This window comes from Equus caballus, chromosome 23, assembly GCF_041296265.1.
Source record: "Equus caballus isolate H_3958 breed thoroughbred chromosome 23, TB-T2T, whole genome shotgun sequence".
Taxonomy (NCBI): Eukaryota; Metazoa; Chordata; class Mammalia; order Perissodactyla; family Equidae; genus Equus; species Equus caballus.
In genome coordinates, this window is record NC_091706.1 from 23,530,936 (window position 1) to 23,547,454 (window position 16,519).

General features: G+C 42.7%; 1 long non-coding RNA gene across 1 annotated transcript; it reads right to left on the reverse strand.

The window, feature by feature from the left end:
* Positions 1–1,808: 1,808 nt before the first annotated feature.
* Positions 1,809–9,488, reverse strand: LOC138920343 (uncharacterized). Its single transcript, XR_011431373.1, has 3 exons — positions 8,852–9,488; positions 6,465–6,559; positions 1,809–6,057 (listed from the first exon to the last, which is right to left on the reverse strand). It is a non-coding gene; the product is annotated as an uncharacterized lncRNA (long non-coding RNA).
* Between the last annotated feature and the right edge of the window lie 7,031 nt (positions 9,489–16,519).

Here is a 16,519-nt window from a genome sequence, read left to right on the forward strand (position 1 = left end):
TGGCAAGCCCCGCCAAGCTTCTGTCAACAGCTCTGCGGTCTGATCCGATGCACTGAGCGTGCTGATGATGCTCTTGTTTCTGGAGGAAGTAAACAAGAAAATGAATTCCACCGCGCAACACAGCCTCTTTGTATCTTCAAAATGGTGTGACTGGACCCGAGCCAGCCGCGTTGAAAGTTTGGCCATTTATGTCATCAGGGCCCCAGTACTGATGGAGGCTTTGATTGCGACTTGGACCCAGCTATAAGACCCTTCAGGGGCAGCCACGCAGCAAATAAAGGCATTGATTGGTTGTTGGGTCAATTTAGCCATAAGGGTACAGAGCATGGCTCTTTTGAAAAGCCTAATGGATTAGCTACACAACCAGTCCCACTGTAGGCCTTATTTTTCAAGTAACTTCATGACGGTTTTCCAGCTTGGCAGGGAACTAACTCTTCCTCCAGAGCGAGCTTCAGAGCTGTTCTTGTTATCAATAGTGGGGCACAGAGCATTAGACACAGCGGGCTTTACAATTTAATGAAAACAGCTGTTGAAACAACAATTAAGGCAAACAATAGTTTGCATGGAAAACTATTAATTATGTAAAGTTATGCAGAAAGTGGAATACTCTTTTATTCAGGGCCTTCTAAAGCAACCGAGCCGCCTTCATTCCGTGGCGCTCAAGTGTCGGGAAGTGGGGGTGCTTGTAGGAAGCAGCCCTATTGCGTGTGGGTTGAATGTGAGCAGAGCTCCAGGCTGCCAGTTTGCTGCAAAGCCAGTAACGGGTAAAATATTCAGGAAAAGAGTATCAGTTAAATTTACATTACCTTGGGTACCTCAGATCTTTTCATACAAACTCAGAGCTGTGTTTTCACATGTATCTGAAATTCAATTTGAGCTTTGTAGTTGGGATCTCTACTTTTGGTTTTTTTAAAATAACATTTCTATAATATGCCCCTTTCCGGCCTCACTCACCCTGAGAAGTTATTAACAACAACATTATTTTCTAAGTCATTAGTAAGGCACTGTCAGAAAGGAATCATTGTCGAGGAATTGGTGAAAGAAGGTTTTCATTCCATTAGGATGGACTCTCAACCATTCCTCTCCACCTCCTCCTCTAAATGAACAACTCATCTCTCCTTCCACTCTCTCCTCTTGCAGGGGCTTTTAAATTCATTGCCTGCCTCTCTGCAATTTCCATCCTTGACTAACAGTGCTGGGAACTGACTTATGGCCCCTCACCTACCCTGTGTTCCACATCTCACTTTCTTCCTGGTGTGGGAATCACCAAGCCAAGAAGTCCCATTAAGTAGGTTATTAACTGTATACATAAACATTGCCTCCTGCCTACAGGTAGATTTATTCCTTGTTACTTCCAAGTAACTGGTTTTAACACTCTTTCCAGCACGCCCAACACCTTTTATTTGACTATATTGTTTTAGAAAGTCCTTTGGGAATTTAGCTAATTTCATGCTGGAACTTATTAAGTGGGATTTGACACTCTTTGATAATTCCAATAAACCATTAGTCAAGTCTCACTCCCTTCAGGGAAGGAATGAAAGCTTTATTAGTCAGAGGGTCTCTATTCTAAATATGTCACCTGAATTTAGGAGCGTGTCTGTGGTGAAATGCAATTGACTTTGTGATTGAATAGAACTTTCCTGGAAACTGTAAGAAAGCTGTCACTGGCTATCAACAGTAAGAGAGCATCTGCTTTTTTCAGAAAATTCTCATTAGGTTCACCTGTGCATTTTGAAATAATTCAGTGAACTTAATTTCCTGACCTGTGAATGTTAATAAAATGAACAACACACACACACACACACAAATTCTTTCTAAAGTATTTGGTTTAATCCTTTCTTCCACCCAGGATACAAAAATACAGAACAATGTCCTTCTCTTCTATGAATAGTTTAAAAATCTTGAGAGATTATATCTTTAGAAGGCCATAGAACATAACTGAGTGTGCAAATGAAATTCATTACTAGGGTCACAAACAATAATCCAATTAACATGTATTTGCATAATGCTTTGAAAATCATTCTAAACTCAAAACCACATTCATCTTTGAAATATAACGCAAAACAAGGACCATGTCCCAGCATATTCCAGTTCACACTTTGCACTGGAGAGTACAAAACAGCATCAAGATCGCAAAAGCAATTATTCCAGTTATCCAGATGTGATTTTTCAATCATTCTAGGAATTTTTTTTTCAGCAGTCCTTATTCCGTGGCACCACTCACAGCTCTCAGGCTGGCATGGTGCTTACATCTCTTCATTATTAATTCAGCTCATGGAGCTTAATTGGACAAGGCTAGAGCGAATTTGACAAACATCACAGCAGCAGAAAAAGCAATCACTCTTTCAAGATGAAAATTTGTTTGATGTCTTACTGTGTAACTCATTTACTCTCCTCGGGAGTCATGTGACCTGAATGTTAATCAGCCATTGATTGGTTTCTCTCCTTGGACAGTCACGTGACTCGAATATTAATGGGCTGGCACTCGGTAGCGGTTCTGTTAGGCAACCTTGTGATTGGCTGCCAGGTTAAGATACGGAGATAAGTGGGTGCTTGATGAGCACTTGACAGAACTTCACAGAAAATTAAGGCCCTAAAATAGCATGAGAAAGTCTTGTCAAATCAAGCATGATTATCATTGAATGCTTAAGGAATTCATCATCTGCATGAAATTGATACACTTCAGCACCAGCAGGCCCTGGAGTCAGCAGGGACTCATCAGATTTTTATTTATATGTGTTCACCAAATCACATTAATTCTGAGAGCTAAAACATGCTAAGGATGAAGGTTATTTTCTGTTCAATCTAATTTATCTATGACAATAATCATCACTAATAATGTGTCAAATTGGATAGCAGTCATTTTATGCATGCATGCTGATTTGGAAAATAGTGTTAAACCATCCCGCGGTAATTAACAACCGGGAAAGGTATGCCAGGCCCGAAGTAATCAGCATATCTAGATGGAAAATTAAGTTTTATAGAATGGATTTATAGATACATATCCTTATTTAATTCGGAATATAAATTATTCCCGGTAAAAGCCGACATCATTTTTATAACATCATTAAGGCCAATAACCATTGAGGGACTCGCATCCTTAATTTGCTCCATCCTTCATTTTTTCTCTCATTTTCTGTGGTTAACTTTCTAATAGGTGTCACTTCCTTCTTGGCAAGTCCTCGTGTTAGCCAGGTTTGGTAGGGCTAAGAGATGAATGAATATGCATTGGTTTAAGTGTTAATCATGGATGAAGGACGCCGCATCATACCTCTTAATACGCAATGCTTTATAATTATTTGTGGGGTTGGCAGGAGGGCATGGCAGAGAATACAAAGAGGGGGGTGGGGCCGGACTTGGCCTTTTGGTGATTTTCTATTCTTTCTCCTCACAAAGGGACAATAGGAAATTTTGCAGATTAACTCATAAGGGATTAATGTTTCTTAGGGAATCATTTAAGCCTAAATTGCTTTTGTTGAAATACCTTTTACGGAGCACAACTTGGTTTGTTTGGATTTTTTGTAATAACCTCCTGCTTTATAGGGAATTATTGGAGTAATGGAATACTAGAGTAATGAAATCTTAAAGAAATGTTCATACCCTTTGGTGAGCGGTGCTAAAACGTTTGAGAGGAGAATTCCACCTCAAAAAGAAGGGGGAAAATAAATGCGTATAACTGTTGTTTCTTTCCCATCACTCCCCCTGGCCCACCCCCATCTTAATCTCCTGTGCAACCAGGACGGCCCCTTATTCTCTCCCCCTCTCTCAGGAGGTCTCTTTATTGATTAAATGAATCTGCTCCAAAGGCTGGCTCCCAGGCTCTTTGATCTAATCCGATCTGATTTTATCCTATCGCTTCAGCAGGACATCGGAGAATTAACAATAAGCAGCTTTACCACAAGTGTTTAATAACTCAACACAATCTCCTTATGGCTCCGAGCTGCTCATGTTCCCATCCAGTCCCCCGGCAAACAGTGTAACAGATTGGCCATCCCCCCGAACCTGAGGAATTTTCATGCACTGTGAAACTAATCGCTTCAAGTTCCTTCATAAATCACACAAAGCAGATTTTAGCATCTTAACAAATTGAAAAAAAAAAAAAAAAAACCCTAACCAGCAGAGTGGGTTTGGGGGGTGGGGGGTGGCAGAGAAGACTTGCCTTGCAGCTAGAAGGGAGTGGGAGAGGCAGGCATTCTGATATTGCACTGGGGGAGGGGCAGATGTAAAATGACTTGTCTTCTCATGCAATGTGTTTCTCATCTCCTTAAATTTTAATGTGAATGAAATAATTTGGGCAGGCTCAAACCTAAAAAACGCTCCAAGCTCACAATGACCTTATTTTGTTTTTCCACTGTGATGGAAACGATGTGGTTTCAAACAACAGGCCTCCTATTGTTGTTCCTGTGACAGCCCTTGAAGTATGCAAGAAGCACACAATTAAACAAGGATTGTGCGTCCCGCGTGGTGCAGACAGCTGAGATGTTAGGCTGAAATGGTATGTTCTCTGGATTTCAAGCCAGCGTACATACATAAAGGGGCGTCTTAAATGATCACTCAATTACAAAAGGCTATTCTTGAAATGCCATTTTTTTTCCCAGGGCTGTCCCTGTATATACATCCCTATCTCTAAATTGCAATGGCAGAACTTAATTAATATCTGCCTCCCCTCCAAAAGAATGTGTCACATCCCTCTTTTCTAAATACCACAAGCACAGGTAGTGAAGGTGATTCTGTCCTTTTCTGAGGGCAGAAATTTTGATGTAATGCTCACCCTTGCGCCAGAATAGACGGAGATGGGAGTCTGCGAGAAACTGGGAGGCGAAATGGGCTTGTGAAAACTGCCGGATTATTAGTGCCAAGGGGAAAATATCACTCTAGCACTAATCTAAAATAAAACATCTCTTAGTTGCTCTATTTAATACCTACTGTACATCAGAAGTACCTATAAAAACATGTTTCATAACAGAGAAACAGCTCCATCTCTCTCCCTCGGTCACGGCTCCCTCCATTACCCTGGCAGTTCTGTGATTTCTCGCTACATCAGCAGAGTAACGAAGTGCCCTCGAACTGAACATCTGGGGGCAGAAAGAATTTTATGACTCCGGTTTAGGCCAGATTACTATTACTATAGTGAGATCTTTTTCCATATCCCTGGGGCCCAGGGTACTTTCAAACTCACTCAGATACAGCTGGATGCTTCATTATTGCTTTCCTAAGTAAAAACATTTATTTTTATATCCTTCTCTCCACCCACATCCATTCATCAGTATATCCAGATTTTCCCATCATTATATGAGTCCAGCATTTTGAGACACCTCCCCCTCTCTCTGTGCCCCACTCCCCCAATGTCTACTCTGATCTTGTGATCTACTCAATATGGACTGGAACATGAGCATGAATAGTGTTATTATTTCCTCTTTGGCAATGCCTTTTGCCTTAATTTTTTTTTTCCAGATAAACTATGTCATAACAGAAGAATCCCTGTGAAGTTCTCCAAAGAACTCTATGCTGCTTCCAGACCGGGGAACTGTAATTATGCCTTGCATAATTAAAACAGAAAGAACGTCCCCTGCCAACTGTGAGTGCCCCTGTTTACATCACAAAGAGATAGCAAAATGTACTCAGGAAGGTTCCAGCCAAAGTAATTGAGAGGGCTGCCTGAACCCACCTGTGCCGGTTAGGAGAGGGAGAGACGGGGAGAGGAGGGCCCGTCTAGAGGCATGTTGACTTTTCCCACCTGAGCATGATGTCACAGAGTTCAGTGACTTTGGGGACTGGTGTTGACTGAAATCTTGTTGAGCATTTAGTCCAGGTGCTTCTACTGGAGAGCTTCAGACCTGTCACTCCACTGTGTGGTGGCCTTCAGATGTTCTGGATCCCTGCACTCACCGGCCAAAGTTCAGAGCATTAGGCCAGTGGGGGAACATGTTCTTGACATCAAGCACAGCAAAGAGGAACTGCCTGCAGTTCGGTTCAATTCACAAGCTTGTCTTTCTTTGGATCTTTCTCTGTAGGCTGCTGCAGTTGGAACATGAAAAACAGAGAGAGACAGACAAACTGAGGAAGACAGAGAGAGAGAGAAAAGAAAGGGCATTGAGGAAAAAGGAAAAAAAAAAAAACCAAAGCCACAAGTTGAAAAAAAAAATCCCTATAAAATAGAAGCGCATTATGTTTTTGTATATTTTCAAAATGTAGCCAAACTAAACCATTAAATGAGGATTTTGTTTCACAAAGTCTGCAAACTATTCAACCGCTAACCCACTATACCAAGAATGCGGTGCCAACCAAAATATGTCAAGATTAGTAGTACTCAATAAAATCTCAAAACCAAATGACATGCAAGCTGTATTTCATGATTAGAGAGCTTCCTTATGTCAAGGAACATACATATTAACTTGTTTAAACACAGCGATGGGCTGTCACTCTGTTTGTCAAAAGCAGAGGAAGGAGAAGCTAGTGCTTACCAAACCATCCAGATGATACTTCACGCTTTCTATCCGCCTGGCAGACAGCATGGACACCATCCAATTTATCTTCACATCCTCTGAGAGAAGAGGAGCTGAAGGAGTGGGATGGGGAGAGAGAGAGTGAGAGAGACACCACCTCCCACTTTACAAGATAGGGGAGTAAAAGCAGCGTTTGCAATCCCCTTCCCCAAGGCCCTGACACAAGGACAGAGCTGGGATTAGAAGTGAAAATGCCAGGGCTGGCCCGGTGGCACAGCAGTTAAGTTTGCACATTCCGCTTCGGCGGCCCGCGATTTGCCAGTTCGGTTCCCGGGTGCAGACATGGCACCGCTTCGCAAGCCATGCTGCGGTAGGCACCACACATATAAAGTGGAGGAAGATGGGCATGGATGTTAGCTCGGGGTCAGTCTTCCTCAGCAAAAAGAGGAGGATTGGCAGCAGATGTTACCTCAGGGCTAATCGTCCTCAAAAAAAAAGGAAAAAAAGAAAAAAAAAAGAATTGAAAATGCTTACTTTTTTCTACCAAGTCACCAAGTCACCAAAAATTACAAAATGCAAACACCTCGAATCGGTTTTTTTTAATCCTCGAAACTAACATTTGCATAATGCTTTAACAACTACAAAGGGCTCATTTACATTTTCTCACTGAATCCTCACCATTCCTGTAGTATTATCCCCATTTTACAAAAGAGAAGCCCAAGTCTCAGAGAGATGAAATGACACGCTCAGGCAGCTACAGCCCCAAACAAGCAAAACCAGGGCAGGATGCTTCTGTCTCCCGCCTCCAAACCAAATGGGAACTCCACAAAACAATGCTGTTCGTCCCAAGGCAGCGTCTCTTTCTGCACCAAAATGTGTGAGTTTGAGCAGCATTCTAAAAATGGAGAGGGGTAATTATTTCCTTCTCTGACTGTCAACGGCAACGAGCTGCTGTGTGCTTCTACCTGGCAAGAGAATGAAAGGGAGGCTGTTCGCTCATTTACAAAATACCGTAGAAAGGTATGTGACTGTGTTAGGAACACCTGAGGGGGCTTTCAGACGGAGAGGAAAAACCAGAGCTGGTTTCACCCATTATTTGGGTGCTTCTTCACTTGTGTGAGCCTGGCAAGCCCACCCTGATGCTGCTACAGCAACAGGGGCTGCTCCCACACGCAAACTTTTAGCTGCCTCCATTTTCCCACCCACCTGTCCCCCTACATCCACACATATCCTTGTTCTCATCAGCCCTCGTAATGCTGAGGAACCACTGTCTCCCTTTAACTGCCACGTGACTGCCTCGGGGTGTGGTGGAAGAGAACTGGAATTCAAACCAGTGTCTCCTCTGACATATTACAACGCGGTTCCTTCCAGTCTGCCCTTCACTCCTCAGCCTGAGGGGGCCAGCAGAGCCTAAATGTGCCGGTAGTGTCAATTCCCAGCCATCGACCCCCCTCCATGGCCTGATGAGAAGCCAGGCCTTTCAAGATCTGGGTGCTGCTTAGCATTCTAGCTTCAGCCCCTGACACTCATCCACATACACCTGACTCTGCTTTACTTAACAGATGACTTCCGTTAGGAGCTGAATGCATCCCCCCACCAAAATTCATGTGTGGATGCCCTAACCCCTAGTAACCGAGAATGTGACTATATTTGGAGACAGGGCCTTTAAAGAGGCAATTGAGGCAAAATGAGGTCATATGGGGAGTCCTAATCCAACAGGACTAGTGTGCTCATAAGAAGAGGAGATTAGGATACAGAGAAAGATCACGTGAAGACACAGAGAAGAGACCACATGAAGACACAGTGAGAAGGCAGCCACCTGCAAGCCAAGGAGAGAAGCCTCAGAAGAAACCAACCCTGCCAACACCTTCATCTTGGACATCTAGCCTTCCGAACTGTGAGCAAATTCATTTCTGTTTTCTCAGCCACTCCATCTATATTTCATCACAGCAGAAGCCGCCCTTTAGGGTGCCATTCCCCTGGTAACGTCTCTGCCCCCTGGAGTTGTGCATTCCAACTGCCCTGACCAGGAGGGTCTCTGAGGATACCCTACAGGGGTGTTGCCCCTGGTTCAGAAACCACAGATTACCCCCTGGAGAGTCCTACAAATCAACGTTGTATTAAAATTTCAGTTTACTAAAGTTTTACTGGTCTTAATACTTCCGGCTGGGATCACCATGTTACCTGTGGAGTAGAAGGATTTCCTATTCTGTATTCAAACCAGACTTTTCCAGGTTTGTTTGTTTGTTTAACACTGTCTTCAGTGGAGCACTATCTCCTCTCTTGTTTTCTTTGATTCGGAAATGAACATGAAACAAGGACTTAATGGGGCCTGGTAAAGACACATCTAGTTGGCCTGCACCTGCAAAGACTCCTCTTCCAAGACTGTTCGATGACCTACTTACCTGAGCTGGGAGCAGAATGGTTAAAGCGCTCGGAGGAAATCCACTGTAAATAGCAAGGCTGTGGTTAACCTAATCCCCTCCAGAAGACTCTCTCCTGAAGTCCCTGTAATCAACCCTGTAGTATCAGGTGAAGGTTCTTGATTATCTCCCTGTGGCATTACGTCTGGCCACACAGTTGATAACAAACTGATGGATTATCAAACAAGATTACAGCTTTAGCAAATAAAATCATGTTTTGTGTTAAGAGAGAAAATGCTTACTACCCCTATCTGCCTGGCTAAATATTTACTTATCACAGGCTTTCTAGGGTCCCTGTTCTTTCAAATCTGATTTTTAAAAAACAACACAGAGGTTAAGTTAACAAAAAGGGAACACACTGTGCTGTGACACTAAGCTAAATGCCCCTCTGGGAGAAAACAGGGGCTGCCTAAAAGGTCCGACTAAGTCAATCCAAGGGCTCAGGTGCTAGTGAGATCAATGGGAACACGCAACAAAAACAGCTGCATGTGTTAGGAGGGGTCCACACACCAGCCTTAAAGGGAACGTAAGTGAAAGAGAGTAGAAATCCAGAGCATGCATGCGGTTGTGTGTGTGGGTAAGAAGGGGAAGCTGGGCTTGGATAAAGACTCATGCTGATCTAGTGCTTTACACCTTTCAAAGCCCTTTCTCCTCAGGACCTATATTCCTCTCCCCATCCCCCATATCCCGTTGTCTCCAATCTCTCCATTTTACAGCGGACACAAGTGAGGCCTGGGAGAAGTCAAGTGACTTGCAAAAGTTCTGGAAGGCAGGACTCAGACCCAAATCTTCTGATTCCTAGTGCGGCCCCCTCTTTGCTCCACCATGGGGATGCTCTCCTAAAGGAAAGGAATGGCACAGGGCTTTTTTAAAGTTTCGTGTATTCCTATTGACAAACCTGAAGTTAAATTATTATCTGGTTTAAGACTCGTGGGTAGAAATGGATGTAACTCAAAACAGGAAACGGGCATTTAAAAGTGCTGATCTTTTAAGAGAGAGAGAGAGAAATAGATTGGTTCGGAAGGTTTATACCGGTCAGTCTGTCTGTTACCATCCCAGGCAAGAGTACAGAGCACCGATAACAGCCAACAAGGCTAGTTGTGGAACAAGTTATTTCAAACGATCTGACTTCCTTCTAGGAATGACAGATCTTGCAAACATGGAAGGGCACAGAGGCGGGATTCTCTGCATGTGAAATTCAGAGAAGCTCTTGGTTCCAGTGACTTTCTCACCTGCCACACACAAAATAGCACTGGGCTGACCTTCGCTGCAAAGGAATTTCTGTTCAGTAGACTAGGGAGATCCACAAAAGCACGGGCACCACGCTCTACGCTTCTGCCTACGCTTTGTCGTGAGGCATGTGGTCTTCCAGGCAAATGGACCAGAGGATCCTGGAGGGAGCACATGCTGCCTCTCAGGCACCACCCCCGAGCATCCAGGCTTCTACACACACATTGGCCACCCAATGAACACTACTGAGGGGAAAAAATAAGTATAACACAATAAAAACATAATACTGTATTTCTTTTTTGTAATGGTATATCATCTACAAAATGTATCAAACATAAACTAGTGAAATCATGACTTTTCCCTTTTAATAATTAGAAGTTTGAAAGGAGATAGAAAATTTTAAAAATACAATAAACAATTCATTTCAATTTATCTACAAGTTTATATACATATCAGCAATGAGAATACATCTCCCCTCCCCCACAATCTTTTTCCCCCATCTCCAGAAAGATTATCTCTTTACAGTTTGGTGTGTACCCTTCCAGTTCTGTTTCTATCATATACATGTACCTTCTTTGATTACGCATAATATATTTTATATATACACACACACTATGTACTTCTACCAATATCCAGTTTAGCTTTGTTTAATATTATATAGATGAGGTTATATTTCATACATGGTTTTGCCACATTATTATTTTTTAATATTACATGTTAAAGATCTTCTCAGGTGAGTAGACAGAACTCTATCTCATTCTTTTTAACTGCCACTTAGCATTCAAGAGTATGGGAGTCCCATAAATTATTATGAATCCTCCTATTGATGGACATTTAGGTCCTTTCCAACTTGGGGCTACTATAATCAACAATACCATAAACATTCACATGTGTATTATTTTGTGGGTGTGGTGAAAATTGTGAGTTGAAAGAAATGGCTGGTTTTAATTTTAATAGACACTGCCAAAATAGCTATCAATTTACACTTCCACCTACAGTATGTGTCTTCCTACCCACCTCACCAACACTGGCTACTATCAAATTTTTAAGCTTTGCAAATTGCATGGGCAAAAACTACTTCCTCTTATTCCTTTTGCTGTTATTTGTCCATTTTCTGTGGTTTTTAGGGAGTATTTTTAATGAGTTCTGGGAACTCTATATATTATCAGTCATAATCTATTTTGAATTACAGAGATTACATAATCTATTTTGAAATGTATATTTTGAATTGTCATAAGCTTTTTTGTCTTTTGTCCACAGAAGTTTTAATTTTATATTATGAAAATCTGTTAATCTTTTTTGTAATGGCCCTGAGTTTTGGAATCTTAAAAAGGACTCTTTCCACTATGTTTGTATATTTACCTCCTTGATGCATCTGGAATTCATTTTTATGTATCTAAGAAATAGGGCTCTCACAGTATTTTCTTTCCAAATAAATAGCTAACGTTCCCAGCCCCATTATTAAGTAGTCCAAACTTTGCTCTCTAATCCGAAATGCAAACCTTTCCGTATAGTAAATATCCACACATGCAGGGGACTCTCCAATGTCTATTGAATGATCTCGCTCTCTCTTCTCCAGTCATTCCAACACCATTTCAATTGCTATGTCTGCACGTCAGGTTTTGATATTTGGCAGAACAAGTCCTCCTTCAGTGTTCTTTTTTCAAAATCTTCATAGCTAATATTGTACATTCTCTCATTTTTAAAGCTTTTACTTTTCACATCAAAGAGATAAATATTAATTTTAAAATATGTGAGAGATAGAAAGAATAACAATAAAATGAATACAAATGCAACCCACATCCTACATTTTGTCCTCAAGAAAAATTTTAAAATCAGTGTATTTAATTACATTAAAAATGCCGCTGGAATTATAAGTGGGACTGCATTGGATTTATATATTAACTGGAGAGAACTGACATCTTTTAAATATTAAATGTTCTGAAACATGGTATTTCTCTTAATTTTAAGATACTTTCCATGACCATCAGTTAAATTGTATATTTTTCTTCATTTAAGTGGGCACATTACCTAACAGTTTTTGTTGCTTTTGTGCATACAGCGTTTTAATGATCTTTCTAATTATTTACTGTGGAGATCCAGAGAAGCTAATGGTTTTTACAAGTTGCTATTGTAATTCTTACTAAATACCCTTAAGAGTTTTAATGTTTGAGTTGATTCTTTTGGATTTTTAGACAGAATATAATGTCTATATACACACAATACAGTCATGAACTGCATAATGATGTTTTGGTCAACAATGGATCGCATATGTGACAGTGGTCCCATAAGATTAGTACCATATAGCCTGGGTGTGTAGTAGGCTACACCATCTACGTTTGTGTAAGTACACTTTATGATGTTAGAACAACAATGAAATCGCCTAACAATGCATTTCTCAGAATGTATCCCCAACATCAAGTGACATATGACTGCATGTATTGGGCAGCCCTACACTTGCCAGACATGCCGGGGCCCCACATGTTTGCTCTGGTCCTGGCTACAGCTTTGTACCTCCTGTCTCCCACAGTCCCCGGGCCAGCATCACGATACTTTCTGCTTTTGTCAACTGTTATGCCCAGACCCCTCCTTTGAGGTGCAATAATAGCACAATGGCTGAGGTCAATCTGCTGCTGTTCCCAGAGGCCTTGGAAGATGCTACTTCTTCTGTATCCTCTTTGGCTTCCACAGCTCTTGTGACTGAGTCATAATTCACTCCGTCCTCTGCCTTCTCAGCAGTCCCTCCAGGAGCCCTAATAACAGTCCTTCAGACTGAGCCTTTCCCCACCACCCTCCTTCAGTCTCTCACCTAACCCAATGACACCCTTAGCTGACTTTCTTTCATCCTCACCACCAGGTCACTCTATGCTACCAGAGCCTTTTCTTCCCTTGGATTCTGAATTCCCAGGAGACCATTCCCCACCCCAACCCCTTGCCTCTCCCCCTCTCCCACTATATGACATTCAGACAGAAGATCCTGTTCGCCAACCAGAGGCCACTTTGTCTCTGTATACCATCTTCTCTCTTGGCCTTACCCTTTCCCAAGATATCAACCCTTTACCAGATTTATCCCAGACAATGAATCCCACTGATATCTGTTTCACCACCACCAGACTGCCCATTAACTGTCACTGAATCTAAATCGATTTCCATCTTATTGAAGCCTGTTCTGGAGAACTCATCTCCAGATAGCCCTGGTGGGCTATCCGCTTGTGTCCCAACAATCAGAGGCACTGACCGTTCAAGCCTGTCAATTTCAGAATTCTCTTGTTGGCAGGCTCATGCCAAGAACATGTTCTTCCCCACATTATCACACTCTTGTTTTCAGCAAGAGCACGTTTCTCTTCAGCTACCAGAGACCTGTCTCTGGGGAGACTCTACTACCAAGCACATGATGGCCAGTAGCCATTCTTTCCTTGGCCTTAACATACAGGCTCTCTTAGCGAGACGAATAAAAAAGAGCATGGCTTTCCAGATTTTAGAGAGGAAAGAAAAGGAAGAGGGAAAGCTTTCAAAACAAAAGTGGTCAGAAAACCAACAGACATCGTCAGGGAATTCATTGCAGCCACTTGCTGTGCAGGATACCACAGCCCCCACAACTGGCTGGGACATCACAGGCAGACCAGAGCAGCTGTGCCTTTATCAGCAGCTACTGTATGTCAAGACTTTGGTGGGAAACCTGCAGCAGAAATAGAGCCAGCTCTTCTGGGGTCTTCCCTCTCCACACAGTGAGTCCCCAGGGGCCACTCTCCTGGTCTCTAGCAGTAGATCCCCACTAGAGTCTCGCTTTGTCTTATTCAACAGAGTCTGTAATGCTTCTGCAGTCAAAATGTGGGATTAAGAATCTCCACCATTTCCTCATTCTCACCCTCCTCCCCTCCCCAGTGTATATCCCCAACACTTGCCTCAAACCAAGCCCCAATCCCAACTCCCACCTTTCATTCAGGCCCAGTCCCAGGCCCACCTTCAATCCCCACTCCCAATCCTACCTTCTTCTTCTCCATTCCAGATTAGGGACCGTGGAGTGTCTTTCCATAGATCTCAGAATGAGTTAGACTCCCATATCTCAACTGAAAATCAACACCTGAAATAGTACGTGCCGCAGAGGCAACAGGAAAGTTTGTGGGGTTTAGTCTCTATGTTCCAAAAATCTCAAGAAGCCATTTGTCCTCAAGCTCCCAGCCTTTCACAGGTCAGCCAGTCGTCCCATACTTATGTACCAATCTCCATCCTTCCTGGTCATTTTCATATCACCAGTGAACTCCAGGAGAAAATGGAGCTCCACATTCCAAGGAGGCTAATCCCATGCTGGTGCCTCCACACCTGCAGGAATCTAGAGTCTCTAGCACTGATGGAGCCTCAGTGTAAGTGCACAGAAACATCTCAGCAGAAAGGCAGACATGCTCACTCATAGCTCTCTGAGCTTCAGGGCCAGAGTAGCGAGGATCTAGCGAGGACGGAACTGAGTCTCCCAGGAAGCTTCCATGAGACGATCCCAACAAAGTTTCAGCTAAGGAAGGACATGAGGAGGAATCTTGGGATATCCTAGGAAAGAGCTCAGAAAACAGCCTTCCAAGGGTCTCAGAATGCTACCTAGTGAAGAGTCTGGGGCTTGCCTCAGAGACAAAAATTAACTGTGTGTGTCAGTTAAGGAATCACTCAGGGAGTGAATTCTGAAATGTCTCAAGGAAGGACACAGACCAGAATGAAATGAGAACCACTCTTAGATCATATTTTAGAAAGAAGTTTTGGCAGATCACTGTGGGGAGGATCCCTCTAGGTGTGTGTCCTTCATGGCTGGCTGAGGACAACCCATCCCTTCCTTCTGGGAGTTTCCAGACCAACATGGAGAACACAAATTCAAACAACACACTAGTAGGGAGGGTGTACTACCAGATGACAACTCCAGAGCTTTCTTTTCTTGATCCCAATATCTGACAGGTGCTAGAAGCCCATATTATAAGGTTTCACGTGAGTCAGAGGTGGGGCCTACCCCTCACAGTTCTCAAATCCATAAAATTCTATATGTTGAAATTTGAAATCAACAATCCAAAGTAACATATGCACGCCTATGTTCATCGCAGCAGTATTCACAATAGCCAAGATAGGGAAGCAATCCAAGTGCCCATTGACTGATGATTGGATAAAGAAGATGTGAAAAAAAATTTAAAAAAAAAAGAAGACGTGGTATGTATATATATATATATATACAATGGAATACTACTCAGCCAGAAAAAAAGACAAATTCACCCCATTTGCAATAAGATGGGAGGACCTAGAGGGAATTATGCTAAGTGAAATAAGCCAGTCTTGAGAAAGACAAACACCAGATGATTTTACTCGTATGTGAAATATAAACAAACACACAGACAAAGAAAACAGTTCAGTGGTTACCAGGGGAAGCATAGTGGCGGGTGGGCACAGGGGGTGAATGGGAGCACTTATGTGGTGACAGTCAGGAAATAATATAAAACTGAAATCTCACATTGATGTAAACTATTATGAACTCAATAAACAATAAATAAAAATTTAAAAATTTAAAAAATAATAATTCTATATGTTGAGAGAAGCCAAAACATGGCCTCTTGCCCAATTTGACTTTCTCTCCTCAGCCACCTGTATTTGTGGGGTGGATTCCAAAGCTGAGGTTTCCAAGCCCCTTGAGGGAAGCTCTAAAAGTTTACAGGGAAACAAGGTGAGAACAACAAATTCAGTCCCCATCCTGGGTCGTCCTCTCCCTGCTACCTCATCTGTAGGCAAGAAGGACAGGGTGCCCTCAAACCATCCCACTCTGATATCGACCACGAGCTTGCCAAGGATGTCGAGACAAGTTGAGCATGGCAGACAGATTTTAGAGCCCCTCACACACAGCATTACAGACAAAGTAAGTCAGAGTGAGACTGTTCTAGACAATAATAGATGCAGCCCAGAGGTGCCCACAAGGCAAGCTGGGGCCGGACATGAGCCAAGGGATGAGACTGTGAGTTCCAGTGATGGAGCAGAAATGATTCAGGGCCAAAGGATGGTGCAGAAGAATTTAGAACATTTTTCCATGTCCAATAGGTACAGTCAGCTATTCAACAAGGCTGAGGAGCTGTGTGCTCTTAAATCACAATCTTGTGACGTCTTGACAACCTGTGACTTGGGAAGCTCCCAAATGGTAAATGTCAATATGAGTAAAGTAGAAACTACCTTGACCAGCGAATGTCTGTCACCAAAAATACCAGTTCCCCAAGATTGTGAACTATCAGACCTTAAAAGAACAGCTCCTTACTGAATTAAAGGTTCAGTTGGGGAATGGGGAGCATAGCCAGGCTCAAGGCTATCCTAAGTCCACTGTGACTCGGTCCCAGAGCATCTCCAGTGGGGACACGGGAGTTTCCCAGGTGCTGCACGTCCACCTGGAGAACACCGGGATCA